This window comes from Microcebus murinus, chromosome 13 (genome assembly GCF_040939455.1).
Source record: "Microcebus murinus isolate Inina chromosome 13, M.murinus_Inina_mat1.0, whole genome shotgun sequence".
NCBI lineage: Eukaryota > Metazoa > Chordata > Mammalia > Primates > Cheirogaleidae > Microcebus > Microcebus murinus.
Genome location: NC_134116.1, coordinates 62,178,976 through 62,200,027, shown reverse-complemented (window position 1 = coordinate 62,200,027; position 21,052 = coordinate 62,178,976). Strand labels below are relative to the sequence as shown.

Here is a 21,052-nt window from a genome sequence, read left to right as displayed (position 1 = left end):
TTGCTGTGAGCTAGGCTGACGCCACGGCACTCACTCTAACCTGGACAACAAAGCAAGACTCTGTCTCAAAAAAAAAAAAAAAAAAGAATACTTGTCTTCAAAAGTAGTAATGCAGTTAAGTGTGCAGTGTAAGCACAAGACAGGGTTTTCCTTCTGTTCATTAATGTATCCAAGGGCTTAAATACTGCCTGGTACATAGTAGGTGCTCAGAAAATATTTCCCGAATGCAGAATAGAAGTGTGTATTGGCTGTCAAACCTATTGCTAATGCTTTACTTGGTCAATATGCATATATTTGAAGAATGCATATATTCATAATTCAGAACCTCACATTTTGTTATTATGATTTGAATGGTGGTCATTATAGTTTGCTAATGTGATTTTTTTTTTTAAAGAATGTCCTTTATTTTCAGTGAATCTATTTCATCATTGAGATTTTGCCTCAATATATAACATATCTCCTTATATGAATACTAATCTCTTGCATCTATAAAGCATTTTATGTTTTGCAGCTTTTTTCATGCTTTATCATGATCCTGTCTGCAATACTGTGAAGTAATAGATTCCCAGCACTGTTGATTATCTGCCCAGTTATCTACTTCATTTTCTCTTGCTGGCTGAACCCCAGTTTTATTCAGGTGTTCACTCCTACCCGCCCCGTGACTCAGGACTAAATCATGATTAGTCCAAGTCTGTTACAGTCAGTTCATTCTCTTTGCCAGGGATTGGTTTAGGACTGTGCATGTGGCCCAGTTCTGGCCAGTGATATGAGAGGTCAAGTCTGTTGGGTGTAAGGAAGGAAATACATCAGGAGGGAAAAAAGGGAAGGAAAAGTTCATTTCCTTTTTGAAAGGTATACGCAGGGAAGAAACCACCTCTATTTTTCTGCTGCCCGTTGTCATAACTGGATGTGACCATCTGGACCTACAGTCTTGTGACCCTAATGGGAGGTAGCCTGAAAATAAGTTGATATGCTGAATATAGTGGAAGAGTAAGATGGAAAGAACTAGCTATCAAATTAACCCTGGAGCTATCCTAATGCTTAACTTCTTGTTACCAGAGAGTAAATTTTCCTTATTCCAGTTGAGCGCATCCTGTTATTGGTAACATTATTGCAATTTTGTAGGCTAGGAAACTGAGATTCATAGAGCTTTAAATGGAATGATCATCATTTGATGGTGAATTCACTATGGAAGCCAGGTGAATTAAAACACATATACTGATTCCTAATCTGGTGGCCTTCCTGTTCCACTGTGTAGGAGGGAACTGAATTACCAAGTTTAGATGTTTGTGTTTGAAATCCATTTTGGACAATTTCTAATTATTTGGTAATTACCTATGACAGATACTGCTTTGGAATTTTTACTGATATCTGGTTACCTATGGTATTTGGCTGGCAGTAATTAGAACTTAATCTACAACTTAACACTTTGGAGAGAAGTCCCTTTACAATTAAAGTAATTTTTTTTTCTGTTTTGTAGATAAACTTTTCAAAAAGTTTGTTAAACTCTGCCTATGCTTGTAGGTACGTATTTCAAAAAGTGTATTCAATTTTGAGAAGTGATATGGTCCATTTGTAAAAGGAAGAATTAAAATAATAACTGAGGAACCCACTGGACTGGATGGGAGTATGTCTGGCTTTGGAGGTTATTCTTTGTTAATATGGAAAGTTTATGGTTGACCATGTACATGATGTTCTGTGCACGGCCATTCTTTGTTAACTCTCCTCCCTGTATTCCACCCCATTCTTCTCTCCATCTTCCTTTTCCCCTATAGGTAGAGGGTAAAGAGATTGTGATCAGTAGCATGTGGTACATTCCTTTTTATTACAGAGGCAAATCAGGACAGTGTTCAATCTGAGTAAGGGAGTTTATTCATAGTTGAAGAATTCAATTTAAAAATATCTAATGCCACATGAAGGGAACTTTGATGAGGGAGGGTTAGGTATTTTTGAAAAGAAAATTATTCTTGGTGGAGGCATTGGTGGCTGATCAAGAAGCTGCAGCCGGGTGCAATGGCATGCACCTGTAGTCTTAGTTACTCTGGTGGCTGAGGCAGAAGGATCACTTGAGCCCAGGAATTCTACACTGCAGTGTGCGATGGTCATGCCTGGGAATAGCCACTGCACACCAGCCTGGGCAATGCAGTGAGACTCCGTCTCTAAAAAATAAAAATAAAAAATACAGAAGAAGTTGCAAAGATGACTAAGATAGTCTCCTGGAGCTTACAGTTTATAATTCCCATCTCCCCCACTTTCCCAAGCTGAAGTGACTGCCACATTAGGAAGGACCTTCGAGGAGAGCAGAATCTGCACCTCTTCCAGTCCTTTTGCTCCTTCAGGTTTGGAGGGCTGGCGAGGAGAAATGAGGACTAAAACAGGACTAAATTTTGAGACTGTTCTTCCCAGCAACAGAGTGGTTAAATAGATCCTTCAGCTTATTCTGTTCCTTCCTTATCTAATAAAATACTTTGAAGAATGTGATCTTGGACAGTGGTGGGACTTTTACTGGGCACCTTCTGGAATATTTTCTTAATTTCATTTAAAACTACAAGTGAGCCCAAATGCTTGGGAATTGATTAATGACAAAAATAAAAATCTAATTTCATTTTTCATTGAAAAATCTTATGTCCCTAAAATTTATGTCACAGCTAAAACGAGCCATGTGGTGTCCTGATAAGGGTAATTTAACACCAAGATTAGCACAGGTAATACCATATGTTGCTGATTACTGACTTCTCCCTAAGGGTGCTCTTGAATTTTCTATTTGAAGTGCTTAATGATTTGATTTCTCCCTTTAAAATTAAATATATCTGTGAATGGAGAACTTGCCCTTCAGACTAGCATAGCTTTTTTTCAAGAGATTATCTCAGGCCATGAAACAGGGCATTTAAAAATTCATATTAAGGGCCAAGCACGGTGGCTGATGCCTGTAATCCTAGCACCGTGGGAGGCTGAGGCAGGAGGATCATTTGAGGTCAGGAGTTCGAGACCAGCCCGAGCAAAAGTGAGGAACCCCCCCCCCCCCTGACTCTGCTAAAAATAGAAAAATTAGCCAGGTGTGCCTGTAATCTCAGCTACTTGGTAGGCTGAGACAGGAGAATTGCTTAGCCCAGGAGTTTGAGATTGCTAGGCTGACGCCAAAACACTCTAGCCCATCTCAAAAAAAAAAATTCATATTAACATGTTGGGTTGCACCCTGACATATAGTTTAGATACTACGTTCTGCTGCAGTAAATGGAATATCTGACTCATTAATAATGAGTGAAAGAAGCAAAGGGGTTATTTTACTTTTGTAACAAGAAGTCCAGAGGTGGGCATTCTAGGGTTGGTCAGTGGCTCAATGAAGCCATCAAAGACCCATGCTTGCTTCTGCCTTTCCATTCAGCCATCCTTAGTGATCCTTGTTACTTTGAAGTCTCAGGATGGCTGCTCTCCAGTGAGCATTACATCTGCTTTCCAGGCAGGAAGGAGGAGGGCAGATGGCAAAGACATATACCAGCTGCGCAGTTCTCTTTCAAAGAGCTTCCTGGAAGCTCAGTTCGGTGACTTCCGCTTACATCTCATTAACCAGACCTGTGTCGAATTGCTATACTCCTGGCTGCTCCCGAGGCTGGGAAATGTAGTTTTTTGGGGTGGACACATTGTCACCCTGAGCACAATTGGAATTCTGTTGGAAAATATTATGAAAAGAATTATATACATCTGTTGTCTCGAAACTAATGGGACTCAGGGGGAGTAAAATAAATGAACATTTATTGAAAGCCTGCTATACACTGGATGCTGTGCTGGTTGCTTTTGAATGCCACAGTACTCTAAGATATAGCTCATATACACTCTTATATAAAAAAATAAAGTAAGCTCACAGTGGATTTAAAGAGCTAAAAAAGCAGGATTACTTGTTTTCTTTGTGGATGTGTTCTCTCCATTGACTTAAGCTTACAATTAAAGGACTGTATCTTGAAACTCAGAAATTACAGTGGGAAATTTTGACAGATTTAACCTTATTAATAAAAAAATTTATGTATTAAAAGACAGCATTCATTAGTGAGCACTTGGAGAAAATATATGCGACATAGATTAAAAATTCTTAATATTCCTAATAAATAAAAAGCCTTTATAAATAAATAATAATAAAAGCTAGCCCTATTAAAAAATAAAAAATATTGATAGATATTTCTCCAAAGAATATATATAGTCAAAAAAAGTTGGAAATAAATAATTCAGTTCAAATTAAAAGAAACACAATGACACCATTTTTTGTTTCCCAGTTTGGTACATATTTTTTTTCTTTTTTTGAGACAGAGTCTGGCTTTGTTGCCCAGGCTAGAGTGAGTGCCGTGGAGGCAGCCTAGCTCACAGCAACCTCAGACTCCTGTGCTCAAGCAATCCTTCTGCCTCAGCCTCCCGAGTAGCTGGGACTACAGGCATGTGCCACCATACCTGGCTAATTTTTTCTATATATATTAGTTGGCCAATTAATTTCTTTCTATTTATAGTACAGACGGGGTCTCACTCTTGCTCAGGGTGGTTTCGAACTCCTGACCTCGAGCAATCCGCCCGCCTCGGCCTCCCAGAGTGTTAGGATTACAGGCGTGAGCCACCACGCCCGGCCTCCAGTTTGGTACATATTTTAAAAAATTGATAATATTCAGTTTTGTAAGGATATAAGTAGAAAAGTCATTTTTATATACTATTGAGAATACTGTTGATACCATTATTTTGGAAAGCAGTTTGGCAGTACCTGTCAATGTGGTTTTTCAACAAAGACCCTTTGAACAGGCCTACTTCTTGGGATAAATTTTACTTCTTGGGATAAATTATGCTTGGGAAATATTAGCGTAATTTTAAAGATGTTTATTGCGGCATTGCAATTAAATAAAGATGTGGAACAAGCTAAAATGTCCATCAGTAGGGACATGGTTAAATAAACTATGTTATGATCATACAGTTATTAACTGGAAAGCTGTCTATGGACTATTAAGTAAGCAAGTTGCAAAGTATTAATGATATGTATACTGTTTTTGTGACACCTCTCCCTGTTTATAAAAAAATAAATCTACGTATGCAGATAAATGAGTTGTGGTAAGAGGTCTGGTTATTTTTCACTTTTTATGCTTGCGTATTTGAATTTTTTTGCAAAGGCGAATTATTCTGTGTATGTGTATGCTTGTGTGTGTGTTTTGCAAGGATAAATTACCTGTTTTTTAAACAGTAATGACTTAAGTGAAATTTTTAAAAATAAAGGAATATATAAATTTATGATTTTCAAAATGCAGATAGTGATTTTCATGACTTATTTTCTGGGTGTGGGGAACAAATGATATGGCTGAGAGAAAAGAGTCTGTATTAATGAACAATCTAAATTACAGAATATGGGAAAAGAAATGCTGTCTTCTTCCTTTGAACTACCTCGTACTCACTGGTATTGGTCACGACAGGCTAGGTTAAATTGCAACACCAGATAACCACAAGATTTATTTCTTACTCATCGCTATGACTCTTGAGAGTTTTGTACTTTGCTAACAGAGCCCTTAGGCTGAAGCTTCACCAAGCATTGCCACTCACCATGACGGGAAGGGATTTGGGAAATCCTGCACTGGCTTTTAATGACTTCTTCCCAGAAGTGACACACATCCCTTCCACCTACACTTTATCAGTCAAAGCAAGTCCCATGGTTGTGCCTAAATTTAAGGAGATTGGGAAATACCATCCTACCAAGCTCAGAGGGAGGGGAATCAGGATATTTGGGAACACCCTGATGGCTCTTACAGCACTTCAAAGGGGTACTGTGTGATGAATTATCATATGTAAAGCTTTTATTGATTGATTGATGGATTGATTGATTTAGAGACAGAGTCTCACTCTTTGCCCTCGGTAGAGTGCGGTGGCGTCAGCCTAGTTCACAGCAACCTCAAATTCCTGAGCTCAATCCTTCTGCCTCAGCCTCCCGAGTAGCTGGGACTACAGGCATGTGCTACCATGTCTGGCTAACTTTTTCTATATGTATTTTTAGTTGGCCAATTAATTTCTATTTATAGTAGAGATGGGGGTCTTGCTGTTGCTCAGGCTGGTTTTGAATTCCTGACCTTGAGCTATCCTCCTGCCTTGGCCTTCCAGAGTGCTAGGATTACAGGCATGAGCCACCATGCCTGGCCTGTAAAGCTTTTAGAACAGTGGTTGGCACATAGTTCTAAGAATTTTTATAGATACAGTAACTTACACTAAGCTAGAGGAATTTCTTAAGAAATACATATTTATTGAATCAACATGTATTTATTGAGTTCATGTCATTGTGATACACCTGTGAAAGATAAAAACATTTTTATATATATATGGGTGAGATTTTGTAAAACTTTTTCTTAATTTTTTTGAAAATCTCCCTATCTCCCAAACATGTTTATTCCAACTGTCTGTGAAGAAAGTGCTCAGTATAAAGAAAATTTGTGTGGAACTTTTGGTGTGCTTTTACAAAACTCTAACTTAGTGTTAACTCTAACAAGACTTTAACAGCCTGTTTAATAATAATTTCCTATGTATGTTAGCTATCAGATGCATTTTATAGCAGTTATTCCTTAGCTGTACTTGTAGGGTTTGGTTGAGTGGGAAGGTACATCCCATTATGAGAAAGGAAATCTTTTTAGACAGTCCCTATATGCATGAAGTCCAAGTGCAGAATTCTTTTTTTTTTTTTGAGACAGAGTCTCTCACTCTGTTGCCTGGGTTAGAGTGCCATGGCGTCAGCCTAGCTCACAGCAACCTCAAACTCCTGGGCTCAAGCAATCCTGCTGCCTCAGCCTCCCGAGTAGCTCGGACTACAGGCATGTGCCACCATGCCCAGCTAATTTTTTCTACATATATATTACTTGGCCAATTAATTTCTTTCTATTTACAGTAGAGATGGGGTCTCGCTCTCGCTCAGGCTGGTTTCAAACTCGAGACCTGGAGCAATCCGCCTGCCTCGGCCTCCCAGAGTGCTAGGATTATAGGCGTGAGCCACCGTGCCCAGCCCAGAATTCTATACTTATTGTGGTGTCTGTCATTTAGTACAAAGTTGTTCTTATCCGGGCACATGAATTTATTCCTCCCTCTCTGATCTTCTTTCTTTCCCCTGTAATCCTTTCAGTCTTTTTAGTCTCACTGTCCCCAAGCAGTCACCTCCTGACCAAAAGTTCCATTCAGTTTTCCTATAAATGAACAAATGTTTCAAGTCCTTAGACTCCTCAAGGTAGAACATCTACGAGACAGATAAACCTTTCTCCTAGAATCTAAGAGGAGGCAGAAAATCCATCCTGCCACTTTAATAAATGATGGGTTGAATCTCAAGAAATTTCAGGTAATGTGTTCACAGCCTGATCTGTTTGAGATACAGGCTAACTTTGTAGGCTGTAAATTTTTTGTCCTAATTTGTTTGATTTATTGTTTTTATTTTTTTTACGCCTTTAGCCGTTGTCTAGAAACACCCTTAAAGAAGTTGCTTTATTTAATAAAAGATGAAGCTGCCCATGTGCTTCTATTTACTGTTAATTTCACCTGCCGTTGTTCTGCAGCCTTCTTCTGACTATAGAAATCAAAATCTTATTTAGAGAGCAGTCACACTCTTTTTGATGTGACATACACTTTAATGCCAAAATTTGGGATGCTTGTTAAGAACAGACAGAATTTTGTCTTATTACCCTAAGGACCTCTGTGTTTAGTGCTAAGTTGTGGCAGCACTTTCTTAAGAGTATTAGTATTAACACTGTCTTAACAGAGGACAAGGAAGAGAATTAATTTTTTTTTTTTTTTTGAGCACGGACTGTGTGCCAGCACTATGTTATTATATGTTACCTTACTAGAAGTTTGCTTTGTGCTAGCAGATTGCCTTGTTCCTTATACTAGTAGCAACGATATTGATAGTCAATTTGATAATTGACAGTTTGATGCTTTACTAGTCTGTCTCTGCTCCTAGCTTCTGAGCTTCTTGAGGGCAGGAATATGTTGTTCTACCATGCGTCCTCAGTGTTGTTGCACAATGTGTTAAGAATAAAGTTAGTTAAATGAATGCCTTTGTAAGGAGATGAATGAATGGATAAATGAGTGCACACAGAGTCAGATGTATCACTTGGTCCCTAATCTAGAGAACTTTATGATTTAGAAACAATCAGTGGATGTTCAGTGGATGTTAGAAGGGTTTCCTAATTAATAGAGTATGATGCAGCTTGTCTACCTGGTATGAAGTGAACCCACCTGACACCACTGCAAACCCTCATTGTCATACAGCATCACATCCTGTAGCTTATTAACACATATTCTCACAGAATGTTTCTGGAATTTCCCTGAACACAGAACATCTCAGTTCTATAAGATGGGAGGCTTGCCAATGTAAAACAATAAAGGCTTAGAGTGCCTCCTCCCTGCCTGTCGCCATTGTGAATTGTGGAGAAGGGTGTGTTGAAGAGGGAATGGGCAGTGCCACATATCTTTCATCAAGTAGCAATCACAAGACTGCTGGAGCTCATCCACCTTTGGAAAGGCCAGGAAAGTGAATAAAATACGTGATGCCTTTTGCTGCTCTAAAAATGCTATTACTGTAGTGGTGAGCTACAGGGCTCAAAGTAGGAAAAAGCAAATTGTGCCTCACTTTCTTTCTTTGACCATCTCTCACAACTATGTCTTTTTTATCATTCTTCAGAACTACTTCCTCTACCTCCAAAAACAGGTAAATGAAGAAGAACTCTAGAATATGTTTAGTGGAGAGTCTCCCCTCCTGCCCCATCCAAAATTAGATAATGGAAGTGAGAGCCTTCAAATACAATTGGGGACTCTTTTCCTCATTCTACCTCCTATGGTAGACAATTAAAATAAGGGTCAGGAAAAACAATGGTTATCTATGGAACACTCAGGCAGAGAGAATGAGTCCTGTTAAAAGAAAAACTTAAGACGAATTAGATTTAGCAGAGTTTATTTGAGCAAAGAATGGTCCACGCCATTCGGTCCAGCCCCCAGAACTAGAATAGGTTCAGAGCAACTCCGGAGCTGCCAAATCAAATGGTTGGATAACATTTATGGACAGAAATGGAAAGTGAAAGACAGAAAACAGAAGTGAGGTACAGAAACAGCTGGATTGGTTATAGTTGGAAATTTGCCTTTTTTGAACCTGCTTTGAACAGTTGGCTGCCTTTGGTTGGCTGGGATTTGGCTACTCGTTAAATGAGTATGTTGCAGTCTGTTTAACATCAATTTAAGGTTACAGTTCACTATGTATGAAGAAACCTTTAGGCTAAACTTAAAATATATCTGGAGGCAGCCTTAGGCCAAACTTAACTTAATAGCCCTTATTTTCTGATAATCTAGGCTGGTCTTCCTTATAAGCTCCTTCCCAGTATAGAAATACAGGGGGAGAAGAATTGCTAAAATATGGTTTAATCTGATAAAATTAGTCTGATATAACAATTTTAAAAAGTTTCAGGTAAATGCTCCTTTTAAAAAATGTAAAGTGCCCTGATTCTCATGTTTCCTCACTTAGATGGCATCTGGGTAAGGGGGTGGACTGTGGGCAGATGAAATCTGTGGACCCATCTAGTGACCTCTGGGTCCTTCTTGGCTCTGCCATGGAACAGCTGCTCTGGCCTGAAGATGGCTGAGGATGACATCCCTCCCTAGTGTCCTCTATTGAAGACTCTGCGTGGCCCTTGCCTGTGTTCACTGGGTCATGCCTGGTGGTGCTCCTGGCGGACTCCAGTTCACTTTAGCTCTTTCAGCATGATTCCTCTCTGGGTCTCTGCCATATCCTTCACCCTACTCTTGACCTATTGGTCCCTTGCAGCCTTTGTAGTGGTGCCATCTCTCCCCTTACCCCTGTGGGCTCTCAACCCATCCCACTCCATCTGCAACTACTCACTCGCCTCTGCCCCATCCAGGCAGGATTTTCTGGGTCTTGGGGAAACAAAAGTCAGGACCGCAGAGGAAAGATAAACCCCAGCTATTGTTGGGACTTTGCTGTGGCTCTGAGTCCTCTTTGATATGGCTGAGCCGGGAATGGTATGGTGTGGCCAGTGAGGCAATCTTTTCCCAGAACCCTAAATGGGAAGCATGGCAGAAGCCCTCCTGCCCTTGGTATTTCAATCACCCTGTGAGCACCCCTTCCAAGATGGAAGGGTGGACACACTCATCTGTTTCCTCTCTTATCTCTGGCTGTCCTCTAGTCCTCTTTTCCTCTGGGCCAGGCTTTCCCTCTTTCCTCATCCTATCAGACTAGAATTGCCCTTACATATAAAAGACATGACTCTGCAATCAAGTCCTATTGGCTTTAATATGTTTATTGAAGTTAAAGGGATCTAGAAAAATACATCTGTTCTGGGTAAACCCTGGGTAAACTTTCCCCTCTTCTCCCCTTTTCCTGCATTTCGGCTGTAACAGACACCTTGCCCAGGCAAACACATACCCTTGATAGATTGGGGGTGGTATGTTCAATACAGATATGTTAATAGCTTTTGAAAATAGTCTCTTCATTAAATCTTGAAGAATTAAAGGTGTATCAATTACCTGGGGAAGCAGACCTGAAAGAAGTTGAGACTATTTTGAATTTAAAGATTCTTCAGGGGACTTCATATCTTAAGCAGAGTTACCAGTAATAAAGTGGCAGCTGCCTCAGCTCTCTGAAAGTTTTAAGAGATGCATTGTCGTGGCTGGCCACATTGGTCCTTTTGGGTTCCCTCAGGTACAAATGGCAGTCATTGTCAGAAAAATATAGTTACTATTAGACTGGACTGGAACAGCCAGATGGTACTAATAATGACTCTAACGTTTGGGTGGAGGGTTAAAAAAAGAACTTAAGTATTATTATGATGAAACAGTCCCAGTTTCCACCATTATAGCAGTGGGATTTTCTGTTTTTGAATTGATTAAAAACTACACTTCCATCGTTTGTTCTTAATTTTGTTTCATCTTTTTGCTCAATTTAGCTTGGTTTAGAAAGATATGGTGTGTAATAGAGGCGGAGGAGAGAAGGGGATAGATGGGTTGTTTAGCTTCATATTACACATTGCATTTTAAGTTTATAAAATTTCACTGGAATTGGAGATCATTATTAGTTCTCTTTTCAAAAAAGCACAGAATGAACCTGAAGCACATTTGTGCTATGAGTCATTTCAGGAGGCCATATGCTGGCTGGTGCTGAGCTTTACAATATTTGTATCCCTAAAGATAATATTTGAATTTTAAAAGAATGTTTAAGAGGAGCACATTGTTCTCTGTGTTTTGAGTCCTACTCCTTTAGGTAGTTTCTCTTTCTTTTTATTATTGTCCTTTATGCCAGTTTTGTGAATCTGTCCAAATATTTATAAGCCCACGCACATTTCCTTGTAGCTACTGTCTCCTGTGGTGGCCCGCTGCGGGGTAGATGCATGTTCTTCACTTGGGCAGCAACACACATTCACAGCATTTTGTAGACCAAGCCAGCTCTCTAGCTGCATCATCCATCTCGGATGCAGCTAGAGCAGTTTACAGGTTTCAAATTCTGAACCTCTGTAAAATGAAAATGAACCAGTAGGGATTTTAGGATAACATCCATTCATTTGTTCATTTATTAAACATTTATTAATGATATGCCCGGCACTATGCAGTGTTGCAAACATAAAAACACAGGGTACACAGTAACTGTTCTCAAAAAGCTCCCAATTCAGTTGGGCATGCAGGTAAGTAAACAGTTAACTGTAGTTATGAGATAACTACAGTATCTGTAGTTATTGATAATCAGTAGCAGTTATCAGTAGAGTAAGGGAAGAGAAGGATGATCATATCATTATTTATCGTCCAAACTGAGATACTTTTAAAAGTGAAGGTAGGTTTAACTGTATAGTTTTTTTGTTTGTTTGTTTTGTTTTTTTTGAGACAGAGTCTCTTTGTTGCCCAGGCTAGACTAAGTGCCTTGGTGTCAGCCTAGCTCACAGCAACCTCAAACTCCTGGGCTCAAGCGATCCTACTGCCTCAGCCTCCCGAGTAGCTGGGACTACAGGCATGTGCCACCATGCCTGGCTAATTTTTTCTATATATATTAGTTGGCTAATTAATTTCTTTCTATTTATGGTAGAGACAGGGTCTCACTCTTGCTCAGGCTGGTTTCGAACTCCTGACCTGGAGCAATCCGCCCACCTCAGCCTCGCAGAGTGCTAGGATTACAGGCGTGAGCCATTGCGCCCGGCCCTAACTGTATACTTTTAAAATGGTACATTTTATGTTATGTGTTCTTTTACCACAATTTTTAAAGAAGTGAAGTTAGGGGCCGTTAATATTTAGGCAAGGCCAAAAGGCATTCAGCAAGGCAGTCCTGGGCAGAGGGGATGCATGGACAACCTAAGTAAGAGAAATAGTACTAGAAAGATGAAAGGGAACCTGGAGGAGGAGCAGGGAGAATGACAGGGACTTGAAAAACTGCTGTGCCTTACCTTCCTCATCTCTAAAATGGGCATGATTATAGCACCTCGTTCATAGCGGTGGTTGTGAGGATTCAGTGAGTTATTAATATTTTAAGGTCCTGGAATACTGCCTAAGATAAAAGTTCAATTTTTTAGGAATCTCTTCCCCATTTTTCAATAACTACCTGTGAGTTTCCTTGGCTGTAGATGTTGATATTTTTTGTGTGTTTTTTACGAGTAACCTGCCTCTCAACAAATGTTTATGGTTTAAATCTTTCAGATTTCATCACTCTCTCATCAGTGACTACTCCAGTGTGCCACATATCAGAATGCACATCTTGTGAATGCTGGGAAGCTACCTTATTTCCAACTTTTTGTCATTCCTGCTAGAAATTTGGGGTATTCTGTGGTTCCTGACCTCTTAACCTTGTGGTCATTTCTGTCTTTTCACAATAGGCAATTATAATTATAGGCAGTTCTTTTTCCTTTCTTTCTTTTTATTTTTTTAAAAAGGCATAGGTCCTTTAATCTCTAGAAGTAATTTCTTCAGCATCTCCAACACTATACCTGCCCTCACACCACAGCACGCTTTTAAAATAAAGAGTCATAATACAGAGACTAACGTTCCCACTGTTGCCCAACATTCCTTTTAAGAACTGTCTTTAAAATGAGTGAACTCGTCCATACAAGTTGTTCCCAAAACTAAAAATAAAGAGAAATATTTTTTGATTATTTAAAAAAAATAAAAATTAAAAAATGATTAAACTCTATTTTGACCTAATGTGATAAAGGTGAAGGAGTTGTGAAAGGATCAGCTTGGGAGAAACCAGCAGATGGTGAAACTGATTCATATTTAATCAGAGGCTGCTCCAGGTACACACTTTTCTTGGGGCAGCTGAGGACAAATTACTGTTGGATTCTGATAAAATGAACTTGCTAAAAGTGGGAGTTCAGATTTGATCTGAGCTACTCGAACTCTACGTCTTGGGCCTTACCTGATTATTTATAGTTCTGTTCCCACTGCGGTGGGAACTGCGGTATGAGCCATTGCTCTTGCGTCTTTGTGACTGCTGCTGGCTTGCTTTTTCTGGTTCCATTCATTGCTGGGAGTGGCAAGACTCTCGCGTGTTGGCGTCTTGATATGACTGTACTACCAGGCCTCTTTCACTTTGCTTATTTGACTTTAATGCAGCATGTGTTTAACAACTATTAGTTGAGTCCTTGACTCTGCAACCAGGCACTATTCCAGGCAGGGGATAATATTAGTAAACAAAACAAAGATCCCTGCTACTGCGGAGCTTACATCCTCATAGGGAGAAATAAATAATAAGCAATAATCATAATAGATGAGTAAAGAGTATGTTAGAGCATGATAAGCTCTATGAACAAAAATACAGAACAGGGTTAAGGACTGGGAATGTAGGTCTTAGGGGTGTAGGTGTGAAGTTTCTCCTTTTTAAAATGAATGGCCAGGGTAGTTCTCACTGAAAGGCAATATTTGAGCAAAGATTTGAAGGAAGTGAGGGGGTTTGCTATGGGGCAGTCTGGGTATGCATCTTCTAAGGGACAGGAGTATTAGGAGATGAAGTCAGGGGGATGTCTCAAGGTGAGAGGTGGTGTTGTAGACCACTGTGAAGATTTGGGCATTTACTCTAGTAAAATGGGGAGCCACTGCTGAGTTTTGAGCAGAGCAGAAAAAAGACTTAATTTGTTTTAATAATATCAACTGACAATTGTTGGAGAGTCAAGTAGGTACAGGGCAGGGTGGATGAGGCTAGAAGCTGGCAGACCATTAGGAGACCATTACAGTAGGAGAGGTGACAGCGGCTGTGACCAGGATGATGGTGGCAGGGTGGTAGGAGGTGGTAAGGTCTAGGAAGATAGGCTTTCATAATCCAAACTTGACTTGGCGTTTCTGGTCCAGTATATCTGATTGCACTTAAGCCACACACATTCCTAGTATCGGTATATGATAGTTTCCTCCTCACTTAAGAGTGTATGTGCGCACATCTGTGTGTGTAATGGGTATAATAGTTGGGGTGCAAAACTCATATTCTCAAATTTTAGTTTGTTCTTTTTTAAAGCTGAATGTAACCATCCCGTAGCTCCATTTAGTAATAAAAGAGAAAAGCTGTATCTGTTCATCTTTAAAGTGATACGTCTTTTTAAAAAACAAATTGATAATTATAATATACAAAGGAAAATTGTTCCACCTGACCTCAAGGCAGCCACCACTAAAATTTGGTACCCATTCTTAATAAGAGTCAGTCAAGTTGGAGGGTTTCAGAAGTTCAGTGCAAAAACAGCAGTCAGTTACAGAGTAAGTGTCTCTGGACTTGAGAGCTAAGCAGAAATATTACTGAGGCCAACTAAAATCACGTGGAATTCAGCCAAGATTAGCCAGCTCTGAGCGCTGCCAACCCTGGCTGAGTGTGCAATGCTGACAGGGCAGGCATGAGATGCAGCCAGGACCTGGAAAAGGAAACTGATATCAAGAGGGAATTTTCACCTGATGCAGCATTTAATACTTAGCACTTTAGTGAGTTGCTCCTGTTTGATTGTTTCAATATTGTCATACATTGTTTATATATTTATAAATAAGTCCAGGTAAGAATTTTTCTCAAACCATTTAGTCATAGCTGGGTGGCCCCAGAGCACCCTGGCAGCCAAGCGTGGCCTCACAACAAGGATATGAAGAACAGATAGATGCTGAAGGGGAAAGAATATTTTAAATTTCACTTGAAATCCCGAACTTTTAAAAAGTGAGGAAATGAGGCCCAGGTCTGCCTTTGGAACATACATTCTTCAACGATAAGAGCTGGATCTTTCTCCTTTCTCCATTAAGTACTTGAGGCAGCATTTGCACAGTAGAAAGAAAACAGGGCTTGGAGTGAGACTGGTTTGGTTCAAATTCCAGCTTTTCTTACTATTATCCGTGAAGCCTGAGCAACATAACTTCCCAAGCCTCCATTTCCTTGTAGAGGGTCTTGCTATGTTGTTCAGGCTGTTCTTGAACTCCTAGCCTCAAGTGATCCTCTTGCCTTAGAGTTTTTAAATATCTACTTACTAGAAGTGTTGTAAGGATCATTCCCAGCAGCATACACAAGAGTACAGGAAGTGTCACAGTGCAAGACTCAGTGAGTAGCTCCTTCCTCTTTCTCCACCGGTGGGGCTCAACCCATTAATTTTGATGGATGCTTAACATCTTAGATATTTTTAGTTTGTTCAGTTTTGTATATGAAGCATATTACATTTAATAAGTTATGTGATTAATGTGGCGGGGTCTAAAACAAAATGAAAGAAACTTTAACAAAAATTTTTATTTTAGTTGAGTTTTTTGTTTACAATTGGATGCTTCCAAATTCCTCTCTTCAGTGCTTCATATCACATTACTAAAGACAACTGCAATAACAAAAAAGGCAGAGATTAATTTCTATTCCTGTGGAAGGAGAAGAAGAGGCAGGATGACCTAATAGAGCCCTTGATGCATTGCAGATGCCAATTAGCTTCTTTGCACATCATATTTAACTGAATGGAATTTTCTTACTGGAGGATTTGTAATATCTAAAAAGGGCCTTGGAAACCAATTCACCAATGTTTTAAAAATAGGATCATAACTTTGAGATTGAGCAGCAGGGTAAAAGTCTTGCAGGGTTTAGGCCTCTTCTGAAGACATCTTTGTGTGCTCCATGGAACATTTCTTCCTGTTTTTGAACTGTCATTCATTTTGATGGTTTTAAACTGTATATTGACTGTTTCATTGTGTATGAAATGAGAAGTTAGATGAGATGATTTCTCAGATGCCCTTCAACTTTGAATTGACATTCTGAGACCCAAATTTTTAGTTTTAAGCTCTGGAGAAGACAGTCTTGGAAGATACCCATGAAACTAGTGGATAAGTGATACTCTATGTGGGAAGTCTCTCAAGCTGTTCCGTCTCTAAAGTGGGGAAGGTTAACAGAAAGAATTCACTGAAGCACACCAAATGGATAGTGTGGGTTTCTCCTAGCTTGATTTGGTCTCTAAACATTCATTTTGACTACAGAAGACTTGGAGCACAGATGGTTACTGGTATTAATTAAACATCTAAAAGAACTTGAGCCCCTTGGAAATTAATGCAATTTAACTGTGGATTTGTTGGGGATTTTTTGTTTGTTTTGTGCTGTTTTTTTTTTTTTTTTTTTTTTTTTGAGACAGGGTCTTACTCTGTTACCCAGGCTGGAGTGCAACGATGTCATCATAGCTCCCTGTGACCTCAAACTCTTGGGCTCAAGGGGTCCTCCTGTCTCAGCCTCCTGAGTAGCTATGACTGTAGGTGAATACCACCATGCCCAGCTAATTTTTCTTAGTTTTTTGTAGAGGGTCTTGCTATGTTGTTCAGGCTGTTCTTGAACTCCTAGCCTCAAGTGATCCTCTTGCCTTGGTCCCCAAAGTGCTGGGATTACAGGCATGAGCCACCACACCTGGCTACCATGGATTTGTCTTAATATTAACTTTATGAAGTATGATGCATTAAAAGAGGATGTCAATTGTATGTAAGTTTCCCAGTTTAATGTGACTTTGGGAGAGGATGGTAATTATTAAACCTTCAAAGTTCTATGCAAAATGATCTATTTACCTAGTTTTATTTTCCCTATCTATTTATAAGGGTTATAATCAGTAATAAATGAAATAAAGGCATGTAAAGTACTCTGTGAACTGTTCAATTCTAATCCAGTGTTACACTTTACATAGAGGATAATCATTAACAACATCATAACTTCCTTTTTATACAAAACTACTGTGCATGTGGTGGAAAATTTAAAAGCCTCATGCACATGACAAATCAACTTGAAAGACTTCTCATTGGAAAACAAGGAGAAAGTACCTATGTCATTAAGGCCAAGGGGTAAATGAGCTCTTTCTTCTTCTTCAGTAACACTTCTCTTTTAGTTCTTGATATATGCATTTTTTTCTTTTTTTGGCTGATATTACATTCTTATGAAAAATATTGAAGTACAAAAACAGTATATGAAGCAGGAGGTAAGAAACCACCTGTGAGCCCACAATCTTGGAGCAGCCACTATGAACATGTTTCCTTTAACTCTTTTTTTCTTTGATCTTAATAAAGATTATTTTATATATGCAATCTTAATAAACCTCGTGTTCATCGATGTCCTCAGCACATTCATGGTGATAGAGTAGCAATATGGAGCCTTAGCCATTAAAGACATTGAGTTACTGAATCAACCTGGAACTACCTGTTTCTTAGTCCTTTTAAGTTGGATCTTTTTTTGTTGAAATCATTTTATCTGGTCTTGAACTCCTGGCCTCAAGTGATCCTCCCATCTAGGACTTCTAAAGTGCTGGGATTATAGGCATGAGCCACCAAGCCCAGCCAGAAATAATTTTAGTTGGGTAGTCTGTTATTTGCAGCCCAAATCATCTTTTTTTTTTTTTTTTTTTTTTTTTGAGACAGTCTCACTTTGTTGCCCAGGCTAGAGTGAGTGCCATGGCGTCAGCCTAGCTCACAGCAACCTCAAACTCCTGGCTCAAGCAATCCTCCTGCCTCAGCCTCCCGAGTAGCTGGGACTACAGGCATGCGCCACCATGCCCGGCTAATTTTTTGTATATATATTTTTAGTTGGTCAATTAATTTATTTCTATTTTTAGTAGAGACGGGGTCTCGCTCAGGCTGGTTTCGAACTCCTGACCTTGAGCAATCCGCCCGCCTCGGCCTCCCAAAGTGCTAGGATTACAGGCGTGAGCCACCACGCCCGGCCATCTTTTTTTTTTTTTTTTTTTATACAGAGTTTCATTGTGTTGCCTGGGCTAGAGTGCCATGGTGTCAGCCTAGCTCACAGCAACCTCCAACCCCCAGACTCAAGCGAGCCTTCTGCCTTAGCCTCCCGAGTAGCTGGGACTATAGGCATGTTCCACCATGCCCAGCTAAGTTTTTCTATATATTTTTGTTGGCCAATTAGTTTCTTTCTATTTTTAGTAAAGAGATGGGGTCTCGTTCTTGCTCAGGCTGGTTTTGATCTCCTGACCTCAAGCAATCTACCCGCCTCGGCCTCCCAGAGTGCTAGGATTACAGGCGTGAGCCACTGCTCCCAGCCAAATCAAATCATCTTAAACTGATGGCCAACAGTCATATGAAAAAATGCTCAGCATCACTAATCATCAGATAAATGCACATTAAAACCATGATGAGATATCATTTTACACCAGTCAGAATGGCTATTATTAAAAAGACAAAAAACAGATGTTGGTAAGGATGCAGAGAAAAGGACACTCTTCTATACTGTTGGTGGTAATGTAAATTAGTACAGTCTCTATGGAAAACAGTATGGAGATTCCTCAAAGAACTAAAAATAGAACTGCCATTCGATCTAGCAATCCCACCGCTGGTTATATCTACCCAAGGAAAAAAAATATCAATTTATCAAAAAGACACCTGCACTCATATGTTAATTGCAATACAGTTCACAATAGCAAAGATACGGAATCAACCTAAGTGTCCATCCATCAGTGAAAGACTGGATAAAGAAAATATGGCATATACACACAATGGAATACTATTCAACCATAAAAAGAATGAAATGTCTTTGGCAGCAACATGGATGGAACTGGAGGCCCTTAGCTTAAGTGAAGCAAGTCAGAAAAGGAAAAACAAATACCACATATTCTCACTTACAAGTGGGAGCCAAATAATATGTACACTTAGACACAGAGTGTGGAATGATAGAACAATGGAGACATGGAGGTATGACAGGAGAAATTACTTAACAGGTACAATGTGTGTTATTTGGATGATGAATACCCTAAAGGCCCTGACTTTACCACTATACAATCTATGCATGTAACAAACTTGTATTTGTACCCCATAAATTTATACAAATAGAAGAAAGAAAAACTCTGTGAGACTGTGTAAGAAAACATCTTAAACTGAGAAAACTGTCCTGAATTTATTATTTATTCCCATGTATAATTTTTTACTTTTATAGAATGTGAATGTAGGATAAATTTCTACAGGTGGGATTTTGGTTCAAAGATTATACACTTTCATCTTTTTGATTTCTGAGGATTTTTTTTTTTTTATTTTTTTGCCAGCTCATCATGAGACTTTAAAACAAATTTTTATTTGAAGGAATTTTTTTGGTGTTTTAGACTGGAAGGATTTCCTTTTTTTTTTTTTTAATTTTTTTAAAAAAAGTTTGGTTCTCCACAGTACCTGCAATGTTATTTCTTTCTTTATATTCTCTTTTTGAACAATTTCCTATATGCCTGATGCTTTTGCACACATTGCCTCATTTAATAACCCAGGAAGATAGTGGTATTTTATTCTTTCGCGGTTTATGAGGGTTCCTCTTTTAAAAGTATTTAACTCATTAGTGTTTACTGAATATTTGGTCTTATTCTTGTCTTCTTGTGTTAGGTTTTCAAAGTATGCTTTCTTTTTGTTTACCTTTTTCTGAGTTTTATTTTGCTTTATTTATTAAATTTTTCTTTTTTTTAAAGAAGGAAAACAATTCTCTTTGTGACTTGGGAGTTATTTGTGCAATCTTTGTTCCTACTGTGGATACGTTTAAAATTTGAACTGATTTGTTTATCATTAGAACATTCTATGTGGAATTCCCTTAAGCCATATGAGTGCTTCAGCATGTTTTCTTCCTTCCTTCCCCTTACCTCTTGAATTTTGCTGAAATAATGGGAACTCTTTGTTCATACTATTTTTTTTACATTATACTACTGCATGTGTCCTTTCCGAATATTTGCATTGATTTCAACACCATTAGCATGCATTATGTAGACCACTGTAGTTTTGTTAGCTTTATTGCTCACAGCTATTTCTTTTATGCTTTTATATATCTTCTACTTTCTTGAGTTCTTAATTCTAATTTATTTTTTCTGTTGATTATATACCCTTCCTTCCTTAAGAATATTTTTCCAGATAGGATATGTGGAAAGTATATTTTTGAGTCTTCTTGTGTGTATTAATATATTTCTTCTGCTTTATTATAATAATGATAGTTATGACATTAATAATTTATCTAAATATAGAATTCTTGAGTCATAGTCTTTTCCCTCTACAGTCTTATACACCTTACTCCTTTATCTTTTAGCACTTAGTGTGGTAGATGAGAAGCTCGATGTCCACCTCATTCATATTGCTTTTTATTTTCTTCGTCTTGGTGGAGGTCCAGATGTCTATTGGACTTTTTTTCTCTCTGACATTCAAAAATTCTCCTTGGATGTATGGTTTTTTTATGATTAATTCTGCCAAGGTCTGAAAGAATGATTTCAGTCTAAAAACCTCTTTTTAAGTTCTGCTTTTTCCCATTATTTACGTACTACTTTTCATTAATGATCATTTCCTCCTTTTATTTTGTTTTTTCTTTCTGAAATTCCTGTTATATACATATTTGGTGTCTTACAGATATGTCATTCAGGTGGCATCTTTTCCACTCATAATTTCCCATTTGTAATGACTTTCTTGTGAGTTCTGAAGATTGCATTTAGCAGGTCTTCTCAGGCACAGTGTGGTTTTCTGCAGTAGCCAGTCTGCATTTCACTGCCTCTCTTCTAGAGGCCACCAGCTTTCCTTTTTACTTTGATGTAGTGTTTCCTATTGCTCATTTGTATCTTTCTTCATAATAACTTTTATGTCAGTGATG

The 21,052-nt window shown here is 38.8% G+C and overlaps 1 protein-coding gene across 1 annotated transcript in view; it reads left to right on the top strand.

The window, feature by feature from the left end:
- Window positions 1-21,052, top strand: part of WDFY2 (WD repeat and FYVE domain containing 2) — a 159,946-nt gene that overhangs the window by 25,565 nt on the left and 113,329 nt on the right. The gene's annotated exons all lie outside the window — the stretch shown is intronic.